At 40.2% G+C, this 5,199-nt stretch overlaps 1 long non-coding RNA gene across 1 annotated transcript; it reads left to right on the top strand.

The window, feature by feature from the left end:
• The first annotated feature begins 447 nt into the window (after positions 1 to 447).
• LOC134479382 (uncharacterized) lies at positions 448 to 4,880 on the top strand. Its single transcript, XR_010052669.1, has 2 exons — positions 448 to 790; positions 4,576 to 4,880. It is a non-coding gene; the product is annotated as an uncharacterized LOC134479382 (long non-coding RNA).
• The last annotated feature ends 319 nt before the right edge of the window (positions 4,881 to 5,199 follow it).

Here is a 5,199-nt window from a genome sequence, read left to right as displayed (position 1 = left end):
GGAAGGCAGAAGGAGTAGCCTTGTTGAAGCTGAACAGATCTGAGCGTATAAGTGTAAAGTTGAGAGCAATTTTTAGCTCAGACTTCAAATATGGAAACCGAAGCAGAGAGATTTAGCCTTTTAGAATTTGGAGTGTGGGGTTTGGGGATTATGCTTTGCTCCTCTCAGTACACCACCAAGCTGTAGTCATTACAATTTACTCACTTTAAAATTTATATCCTTCTTCTTTTTCTTTTTTGTAAGACAGTTATCCTTAGTACTATGTTCCTCTGGTTGGCTTTGAACTCTTGGGCTCAAGTGATCCTCTTGCCTAAGCCTGATGGGTATCCGGGGTTACATCATCATTACAGCATAAATCTTTTTTTAAGTGTTTGTGTGTGTATGTGTGTTTATTTGTATACAAATGTTTCATAACATGCATGTGAAGTCAGAGGGCAATTTGTGGGAGTTAGTTTTCCACGCCCACTATGTATGCCAGAGACCAAACTCAGGTTGCCAGGTTTGGAGGCCTGCTGAGTCATTTTACTGCATCCTAAATTCTATCTTTTATCAAGATCTTTGTGATGCTTTATATGGTTGGCCCAGGGAGTGGCCCTATTAGGAGGTGTGGCTTTGTTGGAGTGGGTGTGTCAATGTGGGCGTGGGCTTAAGACCTTCACCCTAGCTGGCTGGAAGTAAGTCTTCTGCTAGCAGCCTTCAGATGAAGATGTAGAACTCTCAGCCTGTACCATGCCTGCCTGGATGCTGCCATGTTCCTGCCTTGATGCTAATGGACTGAACCTCTGAACCTGTAAGCCAGCCCCAATTAAATGTTGTCTTTATAAGACTTGCCTTGCTGGTAGTGTCTGTTCACAGCAGTAAAACCCTGACTAATACAGCCATATATATTAACTTACTTCTCAGTGTCTCTAAAATGAACTCAAGATTTTATAACAAAATCATCAGTGTCTGACCCTTTAAAATACTCTGCCAAACTTAATTCGTCGAGTTTGGACATTATATTAATAATGGAGATTATAGGAATTTCTATACTATGGTCCCTATGATCTTCAAACATGTTTCATGATGTTTAGTTACTCTACAAACCAATGTTAGGAAACTGCAGTCTTCATAAGCCATTGTCGACTGATTCTTTCGAAACTTTTTATTGTCTCTGAAGTAACTCAGTGTGCTTTAAAAATCTTTTAACTCTTACGATCTCATTGGTCTTGCTTTTGGTCAGACATTTACCGCACTTAAAAAGATAGTGAGATGCAGCTTCACACTTCTGTCCCGCGTCTCCCTCTTGAACACGCGCTGTCCCTTGCCTGTGTTCTGACTGCTGCAGAGCTGCTGAGGCTTATCTTCTTTCATTTTCCTCGGCCGTTGAGATCCTTGCTTTCCAATGTCCGGTCTCGGCTCTGCCATGTGCTGGGAAATACGTTCTCCAGCAGCATCCTAGAGGGAGTACACGGCTAGTGGTACCTGACTTGGGTACACGAGTAGGTAGCTTTATCCGCAGTACTGACAAAGCAGAAACAAGAACCAGATGAAAATTGAAATAAAACTTAAGGAAAAAAGAAGAAAACATTGTAGCTAATAAAACGTCTTCAAGTTCTGTCATGCCTGAAATGGCTTTAGTTTATTAAGTTATATTGAGCCAAAGCAGGTAGAGGGACTAGGCTTACGATTCTAGGTGGAAAACAACAGTCTTTCATAATTGCAGATATCATTTCACTGCGCTATTTTCTAGCAACATAGGCTAGGAACTACCTTCTCTCTCTCTCTCTCTCTCTCTCTCTCTCTCTCTCTCTCTAATCTTTAGCAACTGAAACAGAAGTAAATAGTTATTATTTATTATTTTTATAATATAAAATGTATAACTCCAGAGATTTTAAGTCATTGTTTTTTTTTTTTTTTTTTTGTTCTTTTTTTCGGAGCTGGGGACCGAACCCAGGGCCTTGCGCTTCCTAGGCAAGCGCTCTACCACTGAGCTAAATCCCCAACCCCTTAAGTCATTGTTTTAACTTATAGAATAATGTGTGGGAGAGCCAGGATTTAGAGCACCCATTCATTTCCAGGTTGTCACTAATATATCAGGAGAGTGAAGGGGTTGGGCTAGATCCAGACAACCTGGTGTAATACCCGGCCGTTCCCAGGTACATGTCTGAGGTCAGTAGTGAGTGGGTTGAAGCCAAGAGTAGAAAAGGGTGATACCTAGCAGGTTTTTCATAGCAGGTTGCCCCAAGAGCAAGAGGAAAATTTGCTCTCAAACCTGACTTCTTGGTCACAACAAGGTATGTCTGCCAATTTAGAAATAAAATTTACAGGCTGGAGAGATGGCTCAGCGGTTAAGAGCACTGACTGCTCTTCCAGAGGTCCTGAGTTCAATTCCCAGCAACCACATGGTGGCTCACAACCATCTGTAATGAGATCTGATGCCCTCTTCTGGTGTGTATCAAGACAGCTACAGTGTACTCATATATAATAAATAAAAAAGAGAAATAACATTTACTACTAGTTTTATGTTTTACTGTGGTGGATAACTTTTAACTGTCTACACATTCTCCATCGTGGTATTGTGGAAGTTTCCAGGGACCAGCCTTTGGTAGTTTCTTCATTGACGATGTGGGTCCCTTTTCTCGAGAGGTTTATATCCTTCAGCTCTGAGAATATTTCTTGTGTTATATCTTTGAGAATTCCCCCCTTTGTTTTCTCTGCCCATCTGAAATATATTCTGCGTCTTTACATATTCTTTGACTTTCTGTTTTATAGCCTTTTATTCTTATTTTGTTAATGTATGATCTATTATCTTTCCTTAAAGGTACTGATTGTAATTTTCAAAAGGGTTGCCTTTTCTTAAAGCTTTGTGGTGGGGACACACTTATGCATGTCTATATATTTCCAAATAGACTTTATGAAAATAAAATCTTAGAAATTAGAGATTTTAGCTCATCCATTCTATCTTACTTATATTATAATACGATTTTAAACTATTGATTTTTGTATAAAGAGTTATATACTAAGTTGAAATTATTATGCATTTTTCTTATCCATAGCATGCATATATATATATAAATATATATATATCTTGCAGTGGTTACAGATAAACTTTATTAAGTGGCAAATGTTATGCTCATCCACTACTTAGTCTGAGAGAGAGGGGGGGGTGGGAAGAGAGAGAGAGAGAGAGAGAGAGAGAGAGAGAGAGAGAGAGAGAGAGAGAGACCTCACTGTGCAGGTCTGGATGGTCATTATGACTGGGATCAAACTCAGAAATCTGCATCTGCCTCCAAGATGCTGGGATTAAAGGTATGCGGCACCATGCTCAGTGCACTTTATGTCTTTTGCCTGAAATTTTTTGTTCAGTGATTGTGCTGAAAGTTACTTTTTATTTATCATCATCATCGTCGTCGTCGTGTGTGTGTGTGTGTGTGTGTGTGTGTGTGTGTGTGTGTGTGTGTGTGTACATGCATGAATGAATGCCGGGATACACACTAGGATTTCAGAGGACAACTTGCTTGAAGCCTGTTTTCTCCTTTTACCATGTGGGCCCCAGGGGCTGAACTCAGGTTGTCAGACCCAGCAGCAAGAACCTTTATCCTCTTAGTCATATTATCGATGCAAGACATAGCCCAGTCCGGCCTTGGATTTTGGTCCTTTTGCCCCTCCACCTCTTCAGCACAGTGTACTTCTGTGGACTGTCACAGCGAGCAGTGCTGAGAGTTTTTTTTCTTTTTTTTAAAAAGATTTATTCATTTATTATATATAAGTGCACTGTAGCTGTCTTCAGACACACCAGAAGAGAGCATCAGATCTCTTTACAGATGGTTGTGAGCCACCATGTGGTTGCTGGGAATTGAACTCAGGACCTCTGGAAGAGTAGTCGGTGCTCTTAACCGCTGAGCCATCTCTCCAGCCCCGCTGAGAGTTTTTAAATGGTTTTTCCTACCATCCTGTTTACAAACATAATTTCTTAGTCAGCCTTTCTCCATAATATACAATATAATTTATGAAATTGAATATGGAAAAGATTTCTTATAAAAGTGATTTTTATGACTATTGACAAATTGTGTTTAAAAATTTGCTTCTACCAAGCTCAGGAAACTCATTAGGCAAAAGGAGGAAATACACTGTATCTGTAGCGTGCACTTTATTCCTTTTGCCTACTGCTCCTAAAAACTGTTTCTGTACGGGTAATTAGCTGTAGTTCCACGGTGCTGTTTGTCACTTCCTTTTGTTTTCCAGCACTTGCATTTAAGTTTGAATCACATCTTAGCAAGATGAGAGTTAACAACAAGGATAAAACACTGGCTATTTAGTCTTCTGGTCTTAGTTTTTAAACTTTCTAAGATTAAGACCAAGGCATACCCCCTCTTTTTTTAAGTGGGTGTGTTTCTTTTTCTTCTTTTTATTGGGGGTTGGTAGTGATGACTGAAACCAGGGCCTTGAATGTGGCTAGGAATCATTCTCCTCCTGAACTATACTCTCAGCCCAAGAATTTGTTCTTGTTTTGAATTCTACTCAAAGTCAAATCCAGGTAGCTTCCCTTCCCACAATCCCTTGTACCCTTCCTTTCTACTTTGAACCCTACAGAATGGCTCATGCAAAGAAGGGTGACAAGAAGAAGAAGAAAGAGAAAGAGGAGGAGGAAGAGGAGAAAGAAGAGAAGAAGAAGAAGAAGGAAAAGGAGGAGGAGGAGGAGAAGAGTCATTCTGCTGTCAGCAAGGTGGTGACCTGAAAAGGCATCATCAACATTTACGTCTGCATCGATGGCAAGATCTGCTTCTCTTCTCAAAGAAATCTGGAAGTTAATCCTAAAGGAGATGGGGACTTTAGATGTGGGCATTGATGTCAGGGTCAATAAAGCCATCTGGGCCAGAGGAGTAGAGAATATCCCATACTGTATTCATGTACACTTGTTCAAAAAAGTCAATGAGGGGAAGGAATCACCAAACAAGGTCTGCAGGTTGGTAACTTGTTCGCCTGTTACCACATCCAGAAATCTGTAGACAACCACTGTGGAGAACTAAGCTGCTGGACGTCAAATAAAGTCGCAGAACTGAAAAAAACAAAAAACAAAAAACAAAAAACCAAGAAAACAACCAAACCAAAAAACAAAGTCCAACCCAGTCAGGGTGTAACACTTTGATTTGATTTGATTAGTGCAGAAGCCGTAGTCCTCAGATATAGCTCACTATGTAGTCTGTTACTTTGTGT

The sequence above is a fragment of the Rattus norvegicus genome, chromosome 6 (genome assembly GCF_036323735.1).
Source record: "Rattus norvegicus strain BN/NHsdMcwi chromosome 6, GRCr8, whole genome shotgun sequence".
Taxonomy (NCBI): domain Eukaryota; kingdom Metazoa; phylum Chordata; class Mammalia; order Rodentia; family Muridae; genus Rattus; species Rattus norvegicus.
Note: the sequence above shows the minus strand (reverse complement) of the source record. Positions and strands in the feature narration are given on the sequence as shown.